This window comes from Moschus berezovskii, chromosome X (assembly GCF_049115385.1).
Source record: "Moschus berezovskii isolate FMDL1 chromosome X, NW_MosBer_1.0, whole genome shotgun sequence".
In the NCBI taxonomy this organism is placed as follows: Eukaryota; Metazoa; Chordata; class Mammalia; order Artiodactyla; family Moschidae; genus Moschus; species Moschus berezovskii.
In genome coordinates this window covers 10,659,071-10,684,298 of record NC_142488.1, presented here as the reverse complement: position 1 = coordinate 10,684,298, position 25,228 = coordinate 10,659,071, and the positions used below count along the sequence as shown (strand labels likewise).

General features: G+C 39.7%; 1 protein-coding gene and 1 pseudogene across 1 annotated transcript in view; both read left to right on the top strand.

Annotated features, from left to right (window-relative positions):
- The window catches only part of ARHGAP6 (Rho GTPase activating protein 6), a 563,891-nt gene that overhangs the window by 13,090 nt on the left and 525,573 nt on the right, over positions 1-25,228 (top strand). The window lies entirely within an intron of this gene.
- Positions 8,704-15,276, top strand: LOC129564111 (glycogen synthase kinase-3 alpha pseudogene; annotated as a pseudogene).

Below are 25,228 nucleotides of genomic sequence, written 5' to 3'. Positions count from 1 at the left end.
AGGCTGAATTGGAAATGAATTGAGTTGGGTGACCCCATGGATCAAGATAAATAACATGGTTTTCCTTCAGTATACCTGGACACTTGTGGAAACAGGTGAATTACTACTACCCATACGAGCTGAAGGGCTTCCCAGGTGTCTCAGTGGTAAAAGAATATACCTGCTATTGCAGAAGATGCAGGAGACGCCAGTTTGATCCCTGGGTCAGGAAAATCCTCTAGAGGAGGAAATGGCAACCCACTCCAGTATTCTTGCCTGGAGAATCCCATGGACAGAAGAGCCTGGTGGGCTACAGTCCATGGGGTCGCAAAGAGTCGGACACGACTGAGCAACTGGGCATGCATGCACAGAAGCTGAAGTTTGAATAAGCATCAGATCAGTTCTCAGCTTGCATTGTCAATAATTTCTTCTCTCGGGGGCTGAGAAGGTGGATGGGGAATGGGAAAGATAAACCTTAGGTGACAATAGCCACATTGCCTCTGGGTTTATTCTAACAAGGTTTCTGCTATAGTTAATAATTTGGTTTATGGAAATCCTGAACCAGGCCACCAGGTTTTCTGGCTTTTGAGCAAAGTAGCATTGTGCTTATAATGGAATTTCCAGTTGATTCCTTGCCCACTTATTTCAGTTTTTGCTTCAGATTGTTGGTGTTTTTTAGTTGCTAAGTCATGTCCTACTCTTTTTGTGATCCCATGGATTGTAGCCCTCCTCTTCCGTTCATGGGATTTCCTGGATAAGAGTACTGGGGTGGGTTGCCATTTCCTTCTCCAGGGGATCTTCCCAACCCAAGGATTAAACCCGCATCTCCTGCATTGGCAGACAGATTCTTTATCACTGAGCCATCAGCATAGATGATGATAATAATAAGTGAAATAACAATTATTAACAGTGTTTGTAGAATGCTCAGCAGTTTTTTTTTATAATTATTACAACTCTGTGGGGTGATAGAGTCAACCTTCGTTTTGCAGATAAGGACACTGAGACTCCTATTAAGAGGCAGCCAGACTTAGTTGGAGAAGAAATGAAGTGAATGGGTTAGAGCTGGACTCTGATCCAGACCACCTGGATTCAAATCTCAGCTGTGCTCTGTGACCTTGAACAAATTACAAAGCATCTTTCTGCCTCAGTTTCATTGTCTGTCAAATGGGGTTAATTAAAGTGCCTACTTCAAAGAGTTTTTGTGAGGACCTCGTGATCTGATTACTTGGAAAGTGCCCAGCACATAGGAAGTAATAAAAGATGGTTAGTAGAGCAACAAAACATAAAATGGAAGATGTGTCCAGGTCACACAGCTAGGAAGCAACAAAAGTAGGACTTGAATTAGAGTATTAGTTGAAAATATTTATTCTGCACCTACAGTGTGTTCCAGGAACCTCACTCTTTCCACCAAGGCACTCAAAGAGGGCTTAGGTGATCAAATGAATGAATAGACCAACTGAGTTGGACAACAGCAGAAGGTAATTGAAAATTTATCTTCAAGTTGTTAAGTAAGGTATACTTTTCATGATAGGCATTGGAGGCTGTCACCCCAGGGATTTGGGCTAGTGACTTGGAACACAGGAATTTGCCGGACTTGCATTGTGGATTTGGTGTAACACAAGATATGCCAACAAGCCAGGGGGTAACCTTCATTCCCACACACTAGTCCCAGTAACTTCATTGCATCAGACACTTTTTGTTTGGAGAATACTTAGCATGTTGGAAACTGGATAGCTCCCAGTTCAGTCCTGGTTCTCTAGCTGGCAAGTGCCGTGTACTTTCTCACTTGAAGCCTGGTGTTCTCACTTCCTCATGCTACCACTATCATGTGAGCTCAAGCTGACTATTGTTCATGGCTAATCTCATCAACATCTTCCCAGGGTAACAAGGCAGCATCACTAAGTTGAAACAATACCATCTACACTCAGATGCTTTTTTTGCTCAAAATCTAACCATAACTCCCATTAACATTTCTAGACTGACTTTGGCATTCTATGAACAAAATAGAATGTTGGGATGGAAAAGCCCTTAAAGGTTTTTTATCCAGTCAAGACATCCCTGTGATGCTTAAATCCTATCTACGACATCTCCAGTTTATGCCCAACACTGGCCCTGCCCCAACAGAGACCTTCAGAGTTCTGCCTTTAGATTATCATGCTGCTGCTAAGTCGCTTCAGTCGTGTCCGACTCTGTGCGACCCCATAGACGGCAGCCCACCAGGCTCCCCCGTCCCTGGGATTCTCCAGGCAAGAACCCTGGAGTGGGTTGCCATTTCTTTCTTCATTAGATTATCATAGACATGGTTAATTCTTCCTGGAATTGTGTTCAAAACAAGCCTCCCTAGGACTTTTATCATGCTACAAATGAATTCTGCCTCTTCCCTCATACAGATTATCACAAATATTACATTATTATCGTAAGTAAGGAAGTATAGGTTAGCTTTCATTCTGAGCATCAACACAAAGTTTGGTCATATTTTCTCTTTGACAGAGAAAAATAATGGATATATCAAATCAGAATTGAAGAATTGTTTACATGAAAATTAAACTATTGACCCGAAGGTCGATACTACTTAGAGAAATCCAGGATTAGAACTTTCTGTCTCTAGGTTCTTGCTGCTAACCCAGTGAGTCAGGTTTCTTCCTTTGATGATTTATAAGACAACTCAAAGACAGGTGCAATTTTCATATTGTATCACAGAGGGTGGCTCTGGGTCTTTCAGCAAGCCCCGAAAGAGGCATGTTGAATCTGGCTTCTAATGGAAATATATTGTCAAAAAATGGTGTGGTCAGAACGTGTTTGTCAAAATGCCAATAAAATAAACGTGAAAGGTGATGTGGAAATAGTAAGCAGCCTTGAATGTCATGGAGTGTGATATGAGTCCCAGGCTAACTTCAGAAGCTCAGAGTCATGAACTCAGCAGATATATTGTCGCTCTGCTGCAATGACAACATTTTAATATTTTAATTGATGATTAAATTGGAAATAAATTACTTTTTCACTGAGGGTGCCATTTTGAAGATCAGTAAAAAGTGCCATGCAAATGATCAGATATTTAGGTTCTTGTTCAGGGTTCTTATAACTGAAAAAGGTTATTCAGAGTGACAAGATTTTTTTTTTAGAAAGTGAAATAGTTTGTTTCTCTTTGCAATATTATTCAGAGTTTCATTTTTCCCCAAGGGAGAGGGATAAAAGCTAGATGCAGAAGAGTCAATATGTCATGATTCTCTAGTTTGTCTTTCCTCATCTAGAAATATCCCTTTTGTAGGAAATGTTTAAATAATGCTATGTATTTTACTGATCCCATAAAGTATCATTTCTAATTTGTATAAAGATATGGAAGATATAACTTATGTAAATGTTCACTGGAATCTAAAATCATTTTAAAAAGTAAAGTTATTTTTTAAAAGTTCAAAGTAAGACCTTTTACTTTCAGAGTGCAGAGTAAGAAAGTTGAATGGTCAAGAAGCAAATTAACTTAGCATACTTACAAAGATTCCTTTTGAGTTATTAATTAAATGTTTCTATGCAATATTTTGGCCTTCCCTCATAGCTCAGTCAGTAAAGAATCTGCCTGCAGGGCAGGAGACCCAGGTTCAATTCCTGCGTGGGGAAGATCCCCTGGAGAAGGCCCTGGCAACCCACTCCAGTATCGTTGCCTGGAGAATCCCATGGACAGAGGAGCCTGGCGGGCTACAGTCCATGGGGCCACAAGAGTCAGACAAGACTGAGCAAATAAACTACCACCACCATGTAATATTTTTAGGCTTCCCTGGTAACTCAGCTGGTAAAAATCTGCTGGCAATGTAGGAGACCCCAATTTGATCCCTGGGTTGGGAAGATACCCTGGAGGAGGGTATGGCAACCCACTCCAGTATTCTTGCCTGGAGAATCCCCATGGACAGGGGAGCCTGGCTGGCTACAGTCCATAGGGTCGCAAGGAGTCGGACACAACTGAGCAACCAAGCACAGCACAGCACATGCAAACTTTTTTTTCTCTTATTTTGAATGACTTCTGCAGAGTTTTAGACCACAATCTATTAGTGTAATTTTTCTGACTGTATGTCTGTTCATACAGCTTTTAAGTTCATGATAACACCTTGGTTTAGAAATAAAAATGATTGGTTGGATGTTGCCATATATAATTGGAACATGGATAAATCATTTTCATAAAAATAAAAACTTTTAAAACTTCATGAAAAAATTGTGGGAAGGGCACAAGTTCTGTGTCTTAGTTTGAGTTCCACCAAAGAAAGGACCTACCTGGGTGAATGTAGTTTCTTTGGGAGGTGATCCCGGGAAGCAGGAATGATGAAGAAAAAATGAAATGCCATTATAAATTTGTGTCATAAAATTCACATCTGTGGACAAAGGAATGACCACGATTCTAGCAGGACCACCGGAAAGCATGCAGAATGCCTCTCAGAATCATCTACCTGTGTTTCTGTTATCCATTTTGGTATAACAAACAATCCCCCAACTTAGTGGCATGACTCTATGGGTCAGGAATTAAATGATCACAGCTCAGCTGGGCAGTTCTGCTCCACATGGCATCAGCTGAACTCACTCATTTGGCTGCTTTTAGCTGGTGTCTGGGATGCCTGGAAAGTTCAGGATGTCTACACTTATATGTCTGGTGCATTGGTGATCCTCCATGTGGCCCCTCTTCCTGAGAGGATAGCTAGGGCTTCCTCACTGCATGGTCATCTCATGGTATTTGGTCAGCGTGAGTCACAGGGCCCGCCCAGATTCAAGGGCAAGGGAAATAGATTTCACCTGTTGATAGGAGAAGCAAAAATCACTTGTGGCCTTCTTGGATCTGTTTCAAGCTAAAATATGGGGAGATGGAGAATGTTTCCATTGATTTCTTTTATTTTTTTAAAAAGTACTGAATTTGTTACAATATTGCTTCTTTTTTACATTTTGATTTTTTGGCTGCAAGGTATGAGGGGACTTAGCTCCCTGACCAGGGATCAAACTCACATCCCTCTGCACTGGAATGCAAAGTCTTAACCACTGGACTGCCAGGAAAGTCATTCCATTGGTTTCTATCCTGAATTGGTTGAACTTCGTAACCTCTTGCATACGACCTAGTGTTCACTAGAGATGAATCACTAGGAGCACAAAGGTCAGTGTGAGCTTGAACAGACCTAACTTTCCAGCACAGTCCTAGGCAAATTGAAACATTTTTGCACGGGCTCATGGGGAGCAGCAAGTAGAATGCCAACCACAATCTTATTTAACTGAAGGACAGTATAATCATAGACTTCGGAGGTGTGTAAACCTGGGGTCAAATCCCAGAGCTACTACTTACGAGGTACAAATTTCAGTTTCTCCACCTTTAAAGGGAATACAACTGTACTGTCTGTGTAGGAGGTTGTGAAATCAATTGGTGAATGCACTTACGCCCCATGGGCCATGAGGTGTCATACAGCTATGTCTATTGTTTATCACTCCATCTGCTTCATTCCTAAATGCTGTTATAGGCAGTGAACATGGATTTTATAATGCTTTCAGAGGGAAAAAGCAACTATACTATTTTTGGCTTTTTAAACGCTTAAGAAAATATTCAGTACCCGAGGCAACTATGTACAGTGCAGTTTTTCCTCTACATATTAGGTTTTAAGATTTGTGTACAGTAATTAAAATTGTATCAAAAAGAGTGCTATTTATTTCCTGTCAACGTTCATATACATCCACCCATGAGTAAATGGCAAAATAAGCCCTTTCTTATGCAGAGTTGGGGCAAAGAAGTTAAGACTATATACCCAGTCCTGTAGTAGTTGTTCTTTAGGTAAGAGTGATTATATTGATTTATCTGCTGCCCTTAGGGAATTTCCACATATTCTTTAGTTGGCAGTAACTGCAGCTGTGATACCCCTTACCCCCAACTGGCTATTAAAGTATCATTGTGCAAAGCTACTTGTTCTTAGAACTTTTCAGTATGCTCCATTGAGATCCTTCCAACTGACTGGATGTTAATAAAACTATAAGCAAGGTGAAAAGACAGCCTTCAGAATGGGAGAAAATAACAGCAAACAAAGCAACTGACAAAGCATTAATCTCAAAAATATACAAGCAACTCCTGCAGCTCAATTCCTGAAAAATAAATGACCCAATCAAAAAATGGGCCGAAGAACTAAACAGACAGTTCTCCAAAGAAGACATACAGATGGCTAACAAACACATGAAAAGATGCTCAACATCACTCATAATCAGAGAAATGCAAATCAAAACCATAATGAGGTACCCTCTCACGCCAGTCAGAATGGCTGCTATCCAGAAATCTACAAGCAATAAATGCTGGAGAGGGTGTGGAGAAAAGGGAACCCTCTTACACTGTTGGTGGGAATGCAAACTAGTACAGCCACTATGGAGAACAGTGTGGAGATTCCTTAAAAAACTGGAAATAGAACTGCCATACAACCCAGCAATCCCACTTCTGGGCATACACACCGAGGAAACCAGAATTGAAAGAGACACATGTACTCCAATGTTCATGCAGCACTGTTTATGATAGCCAGGACATGGAAGCAACCTAGATGTCCATCTGCAGACGAATGGATAAGAAAGCTGTGGTACATATACACATTGGAGTATTACTCAGCCATTAAAAAGAGTACATTTGAATCAGTTCTAATGAGTTGGATGAAACTGGAGCCTATTATACAGAGTGAAGTAAGCCAGAAAGAAAAACACCAATACAGTATACTAATGCATATATATGGAATTTAGAAAGATGGTAACGATAACCCTGTATGCAAGACAGCAAAAGAGACACAGATGTATAGAACAGTCTTTTGGACTCTGTGGGAAAGGGCGAGGGTGGGATGATTTGGGAGAATGGCATTGAAACATGTTTATTATCACATGTGAAACGAATCGCCAGTCCAGGTTCGACGCATGATACAGGGTGCTCGGAGCTGGTGCACTGGGATGACCCAGAGGGATGGGATGGGGAGGGAGGAAGGAGGGGGGTTCAGGATGGGGAACACATGTACACCCGTGCCGGATTCATGTCAATGTATGACAAAACCAATACAATATTGTAAAGTAATTAGCTTCCAATTAAAATAAATAAATTTATATTAAAAAAAATAAAACACAGAGGAACACAAACAAGTATCTTGGGTTAGAACAGGCTTTCTAAAGCTTAGAGGCATGAGGTGGCAAATGAAGAAATTTAATTTTTGTTATCATTAGTTGATAATGATAATCAATATCAGCTACTGGAGTATTATCATTTCATTCTTACCAATTAACTCATTCACCAAACAATTCAGTACATCTTAAGTGTTGAACTCTGGCTTTATCAAAATGATGATTGTTACAAGTAATATTTTTGAATGCTTGCCTTGAGCTCTTTATCCTACTACATGCTTTAAAAAGGAATGGATCAGGCATACAGCCAATAAACTAAGTGAGTGACTTGACTCTGTTTCCCAGAGTGCATCAGGCCTACACAGCTCACCGATGGAGTGGCTGTGACTACATTTCTGAGGCACACATAGAGACACATGGTTGCCACAATGCAGTGGCAGTGGGAAGGTGACCACAGTGGTAGCCACTCTAGGCCAAGGCCCGGAGTGCTCCCAGGAGGTGGCTTATGCAGACATCAAAGTGATTGGCAGTGGCTCATTTGGGGTCGTGTACCAGGCATGATTGGCCGACACCAGGGAACTGGTGGTCATCAGGAAGTTTCTCCAGGACAAGAGGTTCCAGAACTGAGAGCTGCAGATTATGCATAAGCTAGATCACTGCAATATTTCAAGGCTGAGATGCTGTTTCTATTTCAAAAGGGAGAAGAAAGATGTTGTTCAGTTGCTAAGTCATGGCCGACTCTTTGCGACCCCATGGACTGCATGGAAGCATGCCAGGCTTCCCTGGCCTTCACTATCTCCTGGAGTTTGCTCAAAATCATGTCCTTTGATTCAGTGATGCCATCCAACCATCTCATCCTCTGCCACCCCCTTCTCCTCCTGCCCTCAGTCTTTCCCAGCTTCAAGATCTTTTCCAGTGAGTTGGCTCTTCACCACAGGTGACCAAAGCATTGGGGCTTCAGCATCAGTCCTTCCAATGAATATTCAGAATTGATTTCCTCTAAGATTGACTAGTTTGACCTCCTTACTGCCCAAGACTCTTCTCCACCAGCACAGTTTGAAAGCATCAATTCTTGGTCACTCAGCCTTCTTTATGGTCCAACTCTCACATCTGTACATGACTACTAGGAAAACCATTGTTGTTCAGTCACTCAGTCATGTCTGACTCTTTGTGACCCCATGAGTACAGCACACCGGGCTTCCTTGTCCTTCACCGTCTCCCAGAGTTTGCTCAAACTCATGTCCATTGAATTGGTGATGCCATCCATAGCTTTGACTGTACAGACCTTTGTCGGCAAAGTGATCTCTGCTTTTTAATATGCTATCTAGCTTTGTCATAGCTTTTCTTCCAAGGAGCAAGCATCTTTTAATTTCTTGGCTACAGTCACCATCTTCAGTGATTTTGGAGCCCAAGAAAATTAAGTCTGTCACTGTTTCCCCATATTTTCCTTGAGGAAAGATGAACTTTACCTAAATCTGGTGCTGGAATATGTGCCTGAGACAGTGTACCAGGTGTTCTGCCATTTTACCAAGGCCAAGTTGACCATTGCTGTCATCTATGTAAAGGTATACATGTATCAGCTCTTCCAGAGCTTGGGCTACATCCACGCTCAGGGTATGGTGGACCCTGTCATCCCTGTCCTCCAGCTCTGCGATTTTGGCACTGCAAAGCGGTTGGTCTGAGGGGAGCCCAATGTCTTATACATCTGTTCTCAATACTACCAGGCCCCAGAGTTGATCTTCAGAGCCACTGAAAGTGAAAGTCACTCAGTCATGTCTGAGTCTTTGCGACCCTATGGACTATACAATCCATGAAATTCTCCAGGCCAGAATACTGGAGTGGGTAGCCTTTCCCTTCTCCAGGGAATCCTCCCAACCCAGGGATGGAACCCAGGTCTCCCGCATTGCAGGCAGATTCTTTACCAGCTGAGCCACAAGGGAAGCTCATTCATCGATGTGTGTATGGTCAACTGGCTGCATACTGCCTGAGCTCCTCCTAGGCTAGCCCATCTTCCCTGGGGACAGTGAGGTAGACCAGCTGGTAGAGATCATCAAGGTGCTTGGAACACCAACCTGGGAAGAGATTTGAGAGATGAATCCCAACTATACAGAGTTCCAGTTCCCCCAGATTAAAGCTCACCCCTGGACAAAGGTATTCAAATCGAGGCCATTGCACTCCACTCTAGCCTGCTCACACTGGAAGCCTGTGCCCAAAGCTTCTTTGATGATCTTCAGTGTCCTGGAACCCAGCTCCCCAGCAACTGCCCACTTCTCCTTTCTTCAGTTTCAGTCCTGTCCAACTCACTGTGCAACCATCTCTCAATACTGTTCTCATCTCTTCTCACTTGAGGACCCCAGCAGGCACTCCCTTCCTCACCCCATCCTCATAAACTTGAAGTGACGCTCAGACCAGCCTGGACTTGGCAGTTGACTGATGCCACAGCTCTTCTCACTCTCTTCCTGAGGGCGCCACCAACTACCCCTTCCATCTGGGAACCCCAAGGGGGCTGGGAATGGGGGCCATAGCCCACCAAGTTCCTGCCCTGATTGGGCCCCTGGACTAGAGGGCAGAGGTAGTGAGTCCGTCTCCCCACCACCGGGAGGGAATAGAAGGAAGGACAGAGGATGGGGGGGTGGGCATGAGGACCCCTCCCCTCCCCCAGGTCTCCACCTCCTTCAACCTCCCTGCCCTCCTGTGTCCCTTGTGAATAGAACCAGTGCAGTCCCTCTCCTCTTCCCTTCCCTGGCCCCCGGGTGTGAATAGATTGTTATTTTTTCTCCTTAAAACGTGGATTCACACCATCCAACCTGGACCCTTCCCTTCCTACAGCTGTGTTCCCCCTCTTGTCCTCTGCCCCTAAGGGCTCCTCCCTCCTCTCCCCTCTCTGGAGGGCAGAGGCAGTGGGAGAGCTTCTCATGTCTTAGTTTTCACAGTAAGATTTGCCTGTGTACAGACCTCCATTCGATAAATTTTGGCATTAAAAAAAAAGCAATGGATCACTAAATCCTCAAAATAATCCTAGGACGTTTGAAGCCAATAAATGGCAAAGGGAGGATTTAAATCCGGCTCTGAGAATTCCACCCGGAAAAGAAAATAACATGTGGTCCTTGTTCCAAATGTTCTCAATCTAGAGGGACGTAATAACAATAATAATGGCTAACAATTATTGAGTGCTTACTTGAGTCAAACTCTTTTAGAATTACTTTATTTGCATGACTTCATTGAGTTCTCATATCAACTGCGTGAGATGTTTTTATTAGCCCAATTATCTAGACAAGGAAGTTTAGACACAGAATTAAGTAATTTGCTCTAAGTTACACAGCTGGTAAGAGATTGGGTCAGGATTTGAATCCAGATAGGCTGTTTTTAAATCTCTGACTTATAACCGGCACTTCATAAAGGCTATTGGAGAAGGCAGTGGCACCCAACTCCAGTACTCTTGCCTGGAAAATCCCATGGACGGAAGAGCCTGGTAGGCTGCAGTTCATGGGGTCGCTGAGGGTAGGACACGACTGAGCGAATTCCCTTTCACTTTTCACTTTCACACATTGGAGAAGGAAATGGCAACCCACTCCAGTGTTCTTGCCGGGAGAATCCCAGGGACGGGGGAGCCTGGTGGGCTGCTGTCTGTGGGGTCGCACAGAGTCGGAAACGACTGAAGTGACTTAGCAGCAGTAGCAGCAGCAGCACACATAGTACAGAGGGCTCCCATATACCTTTACCCAGCTTCCCTTAACGTTAATTTCTTATATAACCATGGTGCATTTATGAAAACTAAGAAATACACCTTGGTGACAGGCTCGTTACCAAAGTAATCTTTGAAATGCTAACTGAGATACTTTTAAGACAAATACGGAACTTGGATTTCACCGTTTTCTATTGTTAACTAGAATTATTTTACATTTGTTTGGTTAAAGAAATGCAGTAAAATATTAATGAGTTCATTTTTATTTTAATTAATTTTTAATTGGAGTATAGTTGATTTATAATGTTGTATTAGTTTCTGCTGTACAGCAAAGTGAATCAATTATACATATATATCCACTCTTTTCTAGATTCTTTTCCCATGTAGATCATTACAGAGCACTGAATACAGTTCCCTGTGCTATACAGTAGATTCTTACTAGTCATCTTTTATACTCATATATAGTAGTATGTATCTGTCAATCTAATGGGTTCATATTTTTCACCAGTAAAAGTGGCAAAGGTAAAAGTGATCAGTTCTCAAAGTTATCAAGTTGGCAAAAAAAAAAACAACTTATAAATTGGTATCAAACTTCATAGAGTTATTTGGCAATACCTGCTAAAATATTATCAGTGTGTGTACTTATTAAAAAAATTTTTTTACTCAAATTTTTTTACTTATTAGTGTGTTACTCGCTGAATTGTGTCTGACTCTTTTCAGTCCCTTGGGCTATAACCCACCAGGCTTCTCTGTCTGTGAAATTCTCCAGGCAAGAATACTGGAGTGGGTAGCCATTCCCTTCTCCAGGGGATCTCTTTCCAATCCAGGGATTGAACCTGGGTTTCCTGCATTGTAGGCAGATTCTTTACCATCTGAACCACCATTAGAGTATAGTTAATTTACAATGTTGTGTTGGTTTCAGGTATACAGCATAGTGATTCAGGTATACATATACATACATGTATATATATATTCGTTCTTTTTCAGATTCATTCTTTCAGATTCTTCAATAGGTTAATACAGAATATTGAGTAGAGTTCCTTGTGATATACAGCAGGCCCTTGTTGGTTATCTCTTTTATATACATTAATAGTAGTGTGGATTTCACTGTTTTTCACATTAATGTTATTTTTCAGTTCCAATTCCAAGTTCCCATTTAGTTAGCACGACTTAGTTTCTTCCAAGCAGTCTTTCATGATCTTTCCACATTAAAAAAGTACCAGCCAGGTATTTTGTAGAATGTTCCTCAATTTTGGTTTGTCTGATGTTTTCTGATGATTCAAGTGTGGTGATGGGAAAAATACATGCAACATCATTTGAACACCAAGGGTCACTGTTCATCTACATTAGTAAAATATAATGTGTCTGTTAACAGTGATACTTTTTAGCTTATCAGCCACATACTCCTGTCCTGCCTGTATGGTATATGGTCATATGGTTGCAATACTGAGGGTATAGACTGTGGCGAAGGGGCTAAAGAAAACCACATCCTAACAGTGACAGCACTAGCAACCAACATACGTGATTGGCCCTTCAGCCATATGCTTTCTCTCTAATCTGGATTTTCCTACCCTTCTCTATCACATCAGAGACTCTCTCATAGGGTACTGCTTTGTCTGCCTTTATTGCCTCCCTGGGCCATCAACAAGTATTTCTTTGGGTGCTGTATTTGTTGGCGTGTGAGACTGGGAGAAATCCAAGATCAAAATGCTCTTTGTCATTCCCCTATCAGAGGGGGTTGGAAGAGCTGAGCTTTGAATAAATATTCATTTACATCAGCAGCATTCCTCTGTACTCGTCCAGTGCTTACTTCTCTCTTGTTAACAGTGCTAGAATAAACACATAATTCTACCAAAATATTAGCAGTGTGTGCTGTTTTCTTTCACTTGCCAAGATTGTTTTATAATAAATACCATTAGAAAAAAATACCATTGGCCAACGTCCTCAGCAATTACGTTAATATCTCCAAAGAGCAAAGTGTGGATTTGCGAGGTGCTTTGCAGGGAAAAATGGAATCCACCTTTATACTGCATTCCTTGAATGTACTAATCTTGTTACCCTTCAGCTTGATTTTATCTTAAGTATTTCTCTTGGTAACAAAAGTTGATGTCATTATTTTCTATGATACTGACTAATTAAGTATCTTTTACAAGGTAAATCTAACATAAGATTTCTTTAAAACTGAGCAATACTAAAACAGATATTTGTTAATGTGCTTTCCTGGTAGAAATTTGTAGATTAAATTGGATATTCATGTTTGTCAAATAAAATTTCACTCAAATGGAGTAAATGGGTTTTCTCATGACTTTGTCCACTTGTTAATATTGTGTCTTAGTTTCAGCTCTCACTTCTGTCCTTTAGAGATGCAAATTATTATTTCCCTCCTTAGTTGAATCCTAGTCCCATATTTCCTTTTGCCTATAGGATAGTTCTCCTTATAGGTTCCATCTCACTTCAAACTCTAAATGTTCAAATAATTAGTGATCTTTTCTCCCTGAAAAGGAACAGTAGCTAAACGAACAAACATATCACAACCAGCTTTTTCTCTAAACTTTCCTGTTTTCTTCCATGATAACCATTTTTGTAGCCTTAGAACCTTGAAAATATTTTTGATTGTTCCTTCTCTTTTATATTCTGTATTCATATGGCCCCATATAAGGGAAGACTTATCCCTCTTTCTACACAGTGGTCATATTTATCTTTTTCTCTCTGTCCATCCTGGCACTGACCCTCATCTGTCATGCTAGTCCTTCTAACTAGCTTCCTGAATGAGATTTTTCTCATTTCAATTCATATTTTCTCCTTCATTAAGCGCTAATATCGTCATTTGATTTCCTGTTATGTACTCCCTGTTACAAGTAAGACAAAATATCAAAAATTTATTTTTAAAAGACAAAATATGTCATATAGAGTCTTCCTATAGTTGTCACCCATTATCAATAGTTTGTACCTTTTTGTTGCCGAGGAATAAATTTCATGGCATAGATATACCATAGTTTATCTATTAACCTGGGAAATAGTATTTGGCTGGCTTCCAGTTTGGGGTGATTATGCCTAGAGCTACTATAAACATCTGTGTAAAGATTTCTGTGTGAACAGGAATTTTCATTTCTCCAGGATAAATTCCAGGACTGGGATCACAGAATCATATGGTGAATATGTGTCTCACTTTATGAGAAACTGTAAAACTATCTACCAGGATGGTTGTACCATTTTGTATTCCTACCAGCAGTGTGTGAGAGTTCTAGATTTTCTGCATCCTTGTCAGCATTTGGTTGTGTTGGTGGATTCCATTTTTATCCATTCTAATATGGGCACATGTGGTATCTCACCATGGTTTTGATTTGCATTTCTCTAATCATGAACAATGTTTAACATCTTTTCCTGTGCTTATTGGCTCTTGTTATATCCACTTCAGTGAAATATCTGTTCTAGTCCTTTGCCTATTTTTAATATTTTTATAAGGTAAAATGCTCCCTAGGTTTCTCTAGGTAAGAGCATAATGAGAGCATCCATTTCCTCGCACCAGTGAAGCAGAAACTTCCAGCTTTGGGAGGCAGCAGTGTCAGAAAGGTTGAGTTTCTGGTGAGAGTGGCATCTGTCTGGTGATAGTGTGGCTGCTGCAAGGTTGAGATTTTGGAGGTAACATAAACTATAGCATCTGGAGTGGAGGAGGATCAAATGCAGTTTAATTATTAAGTCAGCTCTATTGAACTGATGCTGTTCTGAAAACCTTTTGGAAATTGTTCTGGAAAACTTGGTTCTGAGCCTCTCCATGATGCTCAGGTGCCCGCTATCTTTTCAACTCCATTTCTGATGAGCTGGAGTCAGCTTCTCAGAACTTAGACAAGAATTATATACTGCACCAGTTATCTATGGTTAGAATAAACTGTTTAGCAAACAACCACAAAACTTGGCTTTGTGTACCATGGAACAGTTATTTTTGTACCTTCTTCTGTAGGTTGATGGAGTAGTTCTGTTAACGTGGGCAGAACTTGGTTGATCTCTGCTGTGCAGCTTATGCATATGTGGTTACGTAGCATATTAGCAAAAGAGACTTCATCTCGGGTCCACACTGTGTCTCATTCTCCAGCAGACTCTCACGGCAGAGACAGGGTTGTAAGACAGGGAGAAGATGCTCCAAAGTCTCTTAAGGCATAGCCTGCAAACTGTATACCATCACTTCTGCTGTCTACTGTTGTTCGAGCCACAAGGCCAACCCAAATTCAGAGAATAGGGGCATCAGGGGCATAGACTCTGCCTATTAATGGACATTTCTGCCACATTGCAAGGCCCAATTCACTAATCAATGCACTCTATATATAAATGACTTGGAATTTTGAAGTATGTATAAAAAGATAATTCAGAAGGAAATACATCAAAATATTAAATTATAATCCAGATGAATTGAAATCTCCTTTTTGCATTTTTGTATTTTCACTCATCTCAAGCATGTATTCGGAGAAGGCAATGGCAAGCCACTCCAGTACTCTTGCCTAGAAAATCCCATGGATGGAAGAGCCTGGTAGGCTGCAGTCCGTGGGGTCGCTAAGGGTTGGACACGACTGAGCGACTTCACTTTCACTTTTCACTTTCACACATTGGAGAAGGAAATGGCAACCCACTCCAGTGTTCTTGCCTGGAGAATCCCAGGGACGGGGGAGCCTGGTGGGCTTCCGTCTATGGGGTCGCACAGAGTCGGACACGACTGAAGTGACTTAGCAGCAGCAGCAGTAGCAGCAGCAAGCATGTATTACTTGTATAAGTTAAGCAATAATTATAAAAATATTTTATAGAAGTATAGTTGATTTATAATGTGTTAGTTTCAGGTATACAGCAAAGTGATTCAGTTATACATATATGTGTGTATATGTATATCTTCTTTTTCAGTTTCTTTTCTATTATAGGTTATTATAAGATATTGAATATAGTTCCCTGTGTTATACAGTATGTTCTTGTTTTTTAAAATCTATTTAAAGTGAAGTGAAAGTGAAAGTCGCTCAGTCATGTCCGACTCTCTGTGATCCCATGGACTACACAGTCCATTGAATTCTCCAGGCCAGAATACTATAGTAGTAAAGGTCCATATAGTCAAAGCTATGGTTTTTCCAGTAGTTATATATGGATGTGAGAGTTGGACCATAAAGAAGGCTGAGTGCTGAAGAACTGATGCTTTCAAAATGTGGTGCTAGAGAAGACTCTTGGAGTCCCTTGGACTGCAAGGAGATCAAACCAGTACATCCTAAAGGAAATCAACCCCGAATATTCATTAAAAGGACTGATGCTGAAACTGAAGCATCAGTGCTTTCTTTGGCCACCTGATGCGAAGAGCTGACTCATTGGAAAAGACCCTAATGCTAGGAAAGATTGATGGCAGAAGGAGAAGAGAGTGACAGAGGATAAGATAATTGGATAGCATCACCGACTCAATGAACATGAGTTTGAGCAAACTCCGAGAGATAGTGAAGGACAGGGAAGCCCAGTGTGCTGCAGTCCATAGGGTTGCAAAGAGTTGGACTTGACTCAGCGACTGAAGAGCAACAACAACCTGTTGTAAAAGTGTGTTGGGCTAATCAGATGGCTCTAGCGGTAAAGAACCCACTGCCAATGTGGGAGAAATAAGAGATAAGTTCCTGGGTCAGAAAGATCACCTGGAGGAGGATGTGGCAACCCACTCCAGTATTCTTGCCTGGAGAATCCCATGGACAGAAGAGCCTGGCAGGCTACAGTCCATAGGGTTGCAGAGAGTCAAGCATGACTGAAGCAACTTAGCACACACAGGAACATAAGGGTTCAGGAAGGGGAACTTATGTAAACCTGGGGCGAATTCATGTCAATGTATGGCAAAACCAACCAATATAATATTGTAAAATAATAATAAAAAAAAGACAAGGTGGTTACTTCTCTCTCTGATGAAGGTGCTAACATTTCTTCCCAAATAGCAAGAACTGTAAATTGTAGCCCTCTGGGGGGTAAACTTGTTTAGATTTTTTTTTTTTGGTATAAAATTTTAAATGCATCATTTTTGCATGGGAACCTCTACTTTTAAACAAAACCTTAAGTGTTTTTGTACTTATTTTTCACAATAGCTGTCAAGAAGTAAGAATGTAGAAAGAGAGACGTTTTCCTCTTAGCTCTTAAGCTTGGGAGACTGGAGTCATGTGAGGAGGAACTCTGTGCTGTGGACTATTCTGTTTGACTGTTGTTGGATGGGTGGCTGGATGATGGATCTGTGATTGAGGTAACGGGTAAGAAAACTAATTTTCTTTCTCAGTGATTTCTGGAAAGTCTCAATTGTTCTTCACAAAAAATATAGGGAAGTTCTACAGGAGAACCCCTTTATTAAGGAGATTTCAGTTATAGCCTTTAGATTTTTTTGAAAAAGCTTTATTGAGATTTAATTCATACATGACACAACTCACTGATTTAAAATGTAGAATCCATTTGTTTCTCATATAGGCCCAGAATTGTGAAAACATCAATTTTAGAACATTTTATCACCCCAAGAAGAAATTCTGTATTCATTAAGCAATCACTGCCCATTCCTTCTTGTCCCCAGCCCCTGGAAACCACTAATCTGCTTTCTCTTTCTGTCTCTTTGGATTTGCCTATTCTGAGCATCTCATGTAAATACAATCATACAATATGTAGCATTTCATCTCTGGCTTCTTTTACTTAGCATAATTTTTTTCAAGGTTCGTGTATCAGGACTTCATTTCGTTTTGTTACTGAATAGTATTCCAACGTGCGAATATTCCAATGTGAGAGCACATCTGGTTTATGTGTTCATCAGTTGATGGACATTTGGGTTGTTTCTGCTTTTTGGCTCTTATGGATAATGATACGATGGATTCTCTTTTACAAGTCTTTGTGTGTGGACATATATTATCAATTCTTTTGGGTATATACCTAGGAGTGGAATTTTGGTGTACACTAAGGTTTAAAGAAATTCACTGCTTAGGCTCATTTGGAAAATATGACAATGGATAGTGCTGAAAAGGTAGTTTTTTTTGTTTTGCCTAACCAAGGTGTGATTCTAAGGCATGTTATATGTAAATATCTGAGGAGAGTTTCCAAAAAGCAGCTCTACTGACGCTTCTGAGCAGCAAGACCAAAGTTGAAATAAATGCTCGGCATCTTTAGGTGAGTATTTGAAGCAAATGTGCAAATTCTGCTGCTTGTTTCCAAGATATTCCACATATATAAGAAATTAAATCTTATATTTAATATTGAATGTAAGGGATATTGCACATAGTTGTTATTACCATACATACATGATGAATTGGGAAAGATGAAATGGCTCCATGCCCATGGACTGAAAATGAGTAAAAGAAAGGGTAATGTTATAAACTATCCATTCTGTCAAGAACTATAGGAAAGATATGGATGTTTGTTATTTTTTAAAATGGTATTTTTCTATTGGGAGAAAAGCATAATGAGAAAAAAAGATGAGAAAGCAAGTGATGTTGTCAAGCTTTTGCCAGAATGATATGATTGATAATTACCTGCAGCTGAGCAGAAACCACGTGGGCATGCTTAGAATTTGCTTAAGCAGTTTCTAGGCTTTCTCCCTGTGGGCTGTTGAAATTCTTCAGCCTAAGAGCATTTATTTGAACAAGGAGAATATTGCCTTGTTCTGACTATAGAGTCTATTCAAGCACGCAGAATGCATATTTTGTTGAAATGCTCCAAAGACAGGTTGTGGAAATATTTATAATGTACACATCAGTTTATTCATATAATTTAAATGCATGCTTTTGTAATTTTAATTTTTCTCTGAAGTTTTTCAGTGTCTATAAGACCAAATTTATTGCATCATCCATCACATGTGGTGTGACCTTCTTCAGGCTGAAAGCGCCCATTCAGCATATCACAACTAAAAGGTTCTCCTCCTTCTTAAATGCCGAGGCATTGAGCTACTTACCATAACTGTCGGTGTGCCAAATCCCAGGCTTTGCGCCACTGTTGCTGAAGAATAAGAAAAATGACTTTGGAAGAAGTTTTCTCCCAGCTGGGCAATCTTCTCAGAACCACAAATGTCCCCTTCTTCCATGCAAGGGAATAGATTGTACTCTCCCCTCTCTGTGAGTATAGTTTCAGCAAGTCCTTGTCATCGCTGTTAATTCAGGGGTGCTGCCAGCTTGAAGGATATGGTGAATGTGAAGCAAGGGGGCTCCCCCTCAATTCTTCTTTAGGCATAATATGATTGCTATGCCTTGATCCTTTATGAAACGAGATAGTTAGGTGACTGTTTACCCCAGGGACAAGTCTTTTCCCTATACCCTCTTCCATTTACCAGCCAAGAAAAGAATTGATCCCTCAGTCCATCCACCAGCAAGTATTTGTCAAATACCCATGCCTTTGTCATTGTTCAAAGCCTTGTAATATATATTAAAAAAAAAAAAACTGCCTCAGCCTTCATACAGATTACCATTCTGGTTGGATAGAACACAGGAAAAGTTAGAGAATAGCATAGAAATATTAAACTGGAGTAAAAACTGTATTGGAACACCTGCTAATTGCATCTAAATTGAGAGGGCAGAGAATTTGGAATGATTAGAAGTGATTAACAAAGACCTCATAGAAGGTGGGGGACCTTGAACTGGCTCTGGAAGAAGATAGATTGTCAATATATGAAGTGGAGACTCTTCCAGGCTTCTGAGGTTGGGGAAGAAATATGAGCAATGGCTCAGAGAGAGAAGCAGCCTGAACAACAGCTCCAAGGAAGAAGCAGTCCCTGCATGCATGAGATTATGATTGGAGTTTCAGTTATAGGATAAAGCAGCAAACAAAGCTGGTTTGTAAGCACCTGAGCAAACCGTTTCCTTTCTTGATGTTTCCTTGTTGGTCTTATCACATGTTTTCAATAGAAGATTCTTCAAAGGACAAGGACAGTTGTGGTCCTTTGAAAAACTATTTTTTCAGGGACAGCTGCAAAACTGCTTTTCACTGTTGGCATGTATATATTCAATTTGAAAAATGCCATGAAGCAAACAAAAGCTGAGTTAGGATGAACAGCCGATTCCATGTTCAAGTTTCCATCTTCAATTCAATGAAAAGATTAGTTCTTTTAGGTTTTTGTTTGTTCAGATGGGAAGTAAAATATAGACATGGACCTAGAAGATAATGCAGATGACAGGTTTGTTTTCTGGAGTGATGGATGTGGAATCAACAGCTCGCCTGATGAGAGAGCAGTGAGGATGAAATAGAATGCATGCTCGGTTTTCCAGGACATTGCCTTTGTCTCCTTTACATTTTATTGGATTTTAAAATTATGGGATCAGAAGCTTACCAAAAACACTTCTGTAAAAGAACACATTGAATACGATTAACAACAGGATCCAGTCCTCTGTTAACATCAGCAGTCATCCAAACGTGTATTTTTTTTTCTAGCATAAAATCATAGCTGACCTTTTGCTTATTAAAAATCACTTAAAATCTTAATATAAATTGGCTTAAACCTAAAAGGAAGCTTAAACAATCATAATTAAAGTTCACATCTACTTTTAAAACTCAGTGGGATTTGGGAGTTGGTGCTGTAGCAGGTTGGTGATGATCTCGGTCAGTATTTCCCTCCTCCCTTTTCTCTCTTGTTCTTACCCATACTACACACACTCTCTAAAATATATGACGAAAGTAACATCCTGTGAAAATTTATTTTGAAGCCACAGTATCATACAGGTGTCTAATTCAGAGGGAATATCTTTAAAATAATTTACATTATTTTTGTAAAAAAAATAAAATAATTTACATTATTTTTGGAATCTGTACCAACGTCCCCTTTTAATTTCAGTCTATGTTTCTGCCCCCTTCCACTCCTGCTGCCTTGGCAGTCTTTTCCCCTTTCACATTTCTTAGATTCTGGGTTTTCATTCCTGAATTTTGGCATTCAGAAATCCCTTCAGATGAGACTTTCAATTCATGCTTCCTAAAACCTCTAATTTTCAGGTTAGCTAAATTATAAACTTTCCCATTTACAAGTGTGGCATTCCTCTGCAGCCTAACATTTGTCTAAAAATAGAATTCATTATCCATTAGATCGTATTCATTCTAATATACCAAATTAGTGCTTTAACTTTTTGTACTTACTAGCTAATAACATTTTCAATTTAAAAATGTAAGTCTTTTAGTCTGGGGCTACATATGATTTTTCTTTCATCTGTTGAAAATGATTATTTTCTTCCTTTGGTTGGAAATTAAAACTTGAATTTAATATTAGGAGAGTAGTAATTATACTGCAAGGAGATCCAACCAGTCCATTCTAAAGGAGATCAATCCTGGGTGTTCACTGGAAGGACTGATGCTCAAGCTGAAACTCCAATACTTTGGCCACCTCATGCGACGAGTTGACTCACTGGAAAAGAGTCTGATGCTGGGAGGGATTGGGGGCGGGAGGAGAAGGGGACGACAGAGAATGAGATGGCTGGATGGCATTACCGACTCGATGGACATGAGTTTGAGTGAACTCCAGGAGTTGGTGATGGATAGGGAGGCCTGGCGTGCTGTGATTCATGGGGTCGCGGAGAGTCGGACACGACTGAGCGGCTGAACTGAACTGAACTGAATTTAGCCCTATTTTCTCTGTCTGCCAACTGACTCCTTGTTCAGTGGACAGATACCAGGAAGAGTTATTGTTACAACTGAAAACAAGTGGAGATTTTAATGAAGGGTACAGAGTGAATTTCAGATGACAATTTTCACTAAAAATATCTAAACAGTTCAGTCAAATTAGTTGTGTGGTTAAATTCATTTAAATATCTGAAATTCGGTTATTTGCACACAGAACCCAAACATTATTTCAACCTTCAGTTTTGAATGTATGCCAACTTGCCAGCAATGTTTGAAGATTTAGTTCTGGCAGATTTACCGCAGACCACTGATTTTGCATTGCTTCTGTCAGTATTTTTCAGTGTTATGCTTGCTCTTTTTTGACTTTATCATTTTCTTCAGTCCAACTGTAAACATTATTCAGAATTTATTTTATGTTGGAGTAGACAGTCTTAGATACCAATTGCTTAATAAAGGCTCTCTTTCCCACTTTTTGTTTCTTCTCATGGTATTGTTTTTCTTTTTTTTAATTAATTAATTTATTTTAATTGGAGGTAATTACTTTACATTATTGTATTGGTTTTGCCATACATTGACATGAATCTGCCCCCGGTGTACATGTGTTCCCCATCTTGAAACCTCTCCCACCTCCCTCCCCATCCCATCCCTCTGGGTCATCCCAGTGCACCAGCCCCGAGCACCCTGTATCATGCATCGAACCTGGACTGGTGATCCATTTCACATATGATAATATACATGTTTCAATGCCATTCTCCCAAATCATCCCACCCTCACCCTCTCCCACGGAGTCCAAAAGACCATTATATACACCTGTGTCTCTTTTGCTGTCCATTATACAGGGTTATCGTTACCATCTTTCTAAATTCCATATATATGCATTAGTATATTGTATTGGTGTTTTTCTTTCTGGCTTACTTCCCTCTGTATAATAGGCTCCAGTTTCACCCACCTCATTAGAACTGATTCAAATGTATTCTTTTTAATGGCTGAGTAATACTCCAATGTGTATATGTACCACAGCTTTCTTATCCATTCGTCTGCAAATGGACATCTAGGTTGCTTCCACGTCCTGGCTATTATAAACAGTGCTGCAATGAACATTGGAGTACATGTGTCTCTTTCAATTCTGGTTTCCTTGGTATGTATGCCCAGGAGTGCGATTGCTGGATCATATGGCAGTTCTATTTCCAGTTTTTTAAGGAATCTCCACACTGTTCTCCATAGTGGTGTACTGGTTTGCATTCCCACCAACAGTGTAAGAGGGTTCCCTTTCCTCCACACCCTCTCCAGCATTTATTGCTTGTAGACTTTTGGATAGCAGCCATTCTGACTGGTGTGAAATGGTACCTCGTTGTGGTTTTGATTTGCATTTCTCTGATTATGAGTGATGTTGAGCATCTTTTCATGTGTTTGTTAGCCATCTGTATGTCTTCTTTGGAGAACTGTCTGTTTAGTTCTTTGGCCCATTTTTTGATTGGGTCATTTATTTTTCTGGAATTGAGCTTCAGGAGCTGCTTGTATATTTTTGAGATTAATCCTTTGTCAGTTGCTTCATTTGCTATTATTTTCTCCCATACTGAAGGCTGTCTTCTCATGGTATTGTGTGTATTTTGCCTTCAATAGTTGTCCTATCACTGTATGAAAAACTTGTACTAATTGTTGTCCCTGTCTGCCCAATCCTCTGTTTTGCTTCCTAATGGGAATTCAGAATAAGTTTTTTCCTGACTTCGTTGAAAACTGTCATTCTTATAGCTCTGGCCATATTGTTTTGTCAGGAATGACAACCTTCTTTGTATTATGAACATTATTTCTCATTTTTCTTTCTCTGTAAGGATAAATTAATCACTATTATTATCTGAATGTTGATGGAACTACTCAAAAACTAACTTTAGAGAGTCTCAAATCATTTTAACTTAAGCCACCCAACCACTGATAATTAGGAGGATTAAAAATGCCAATAAAAACATTATCAAAATTTTCATTTATTATAGCTAATACTTCAGAGGAAGGGGTAAAAACAATTACAGAAAAGCTTAATGAGGTTTGGGAAGAACTTGGGGGACAGAAACATATTTAAACTTAGTGAAGTGACTTTTTGAGTCTTTCACAGAGAGACATTTGAATGAAAACTCTGCTTATTATCAAAAGTTAGTTTTTCTTTTTCCTCTATTGGTATAACAGGGTTTTCTCTTGAGTAGGAGCTGAAATAATTAGCCTAGTAATTTTTGCTTCCACACATTATTAGGGGAATAATCCTGATGGAGTGAAAGTGAAAGCAAAATTTAGAATAATTTTTTTTTAAGGTTGGAATTGTTAGGATTTTCTTTTGTGGTCCCAGAAGAGTCTTGGATGGTGGCAGGATTTTGTGTCAAATATTATCATTGTTCCCTTTTGTTCTATTTTAATGAAATTGCCTGCCCTAAACATCAACTTGACCGTATCAGCTCTCATGGTTGAGGTGTGCTGCTAGCATAATCAGACCACGATAAAACCCATGATGTACTGAGTAATGAATGCTATGCAATAAGGACTGTTTAAAAGTGACTTTTCTTCTTCAGAAAAATCTCTATCTTGCTAACTGTTGATTGCATATTGATTAATCAATTATTTTTCCCTCTTGCATCAAATTTTTCTGCTTAAATATACAGCTTATAAGTGTGTTAATAAGGCACTGCCTTGAAGCAATATTTTAATTATAAAGTAGTTCAGTTTTGGTATTATAGAGCCTTTCATGCAGATATTTTTATCAAATTGATCATAGCATAAAATTTTCTATAACATAGAAACTGGAAAATTCCAGTTTATAACTGACTGAAGTTATTGTTAAATTTGGCCTGACCAAAATTTGGATTTCATATTCCAGGATTACCAGTGAACTCTCTGTAACAAGCTGTGATTTTCTTGTGATGGCAAGAATGCTGAGTGATTGTGATTTTTTCTGGTGTCAGCCATTCACATGATTTAGGGCTTCCAATTTCACATTGTGTACAGAAATGATGATATTCAACTGGGGTTTGATTTGCTGAGCATGGAGATAGCATCCCCTTCCCCAAATCTCAGTTGATTTCAGACCAGCAAGTCTTTTAATTCTGTGACCCTTAGACTTAGTTCTAAGGATAAACCTGGGGGAAAAAAACCTTATCTCAATCCCTGCCCTGCAGAATCCTGGAAAATTTCCATAATATTCTTCCTTAAGCCATTGGGGATCTTTGTTCACTCTACAAACTCTAGATGTGCCTGTTACCGTGAAGCTTTAGGAATTTTTCTGATATCTCTTCTACTATCCTGATAACTGTAAAGAAGGGGGAAAAAAGGGAAAAAAACTATGCAAAAAAAGAAGACTCTCATTTACAGTCCATTCCTCTAGTTGGCTCTCTTTCTGCACTGACAGTAAAAAGTTAAAACAAATTGCCATTTTATGTTGAATTCACACTGAATAATAAATGAACAAATAATCTGAATGGACAAATGATCTCTTGCTGGTGCTAGTCAAAATTACTATCTGTTGAGCTGACTGACCAATTTAGTGAACATGAATGCCTACTGCTTAGAGTATTTTTGCTTAGAGTGTTCATATAATTTACTGTAAAAATTAGGACACTTTGATGTGCAATGTTGTACAACTATCACCATTATTTTCAAAACTCTTCATCATCCCCAATGGAAACTCTGAACTCATTAAACACTCATTTCCCCTCCCCTATCAGTCCCTGGTAAAAGCAGAGGTATTTTTCCTGTCTTTATTAATTTGTCTATTCTATATTCATATAAATGGAATCATGTGATATTTGTCCTTTTGTGTCTGTATTATTATTTGTGTCTCTGTTATTTCAAGATTGTACATGTTGTAGCAGGTATCAGGATTTCTTTTTTATGGCTTAATAATATTCCTTA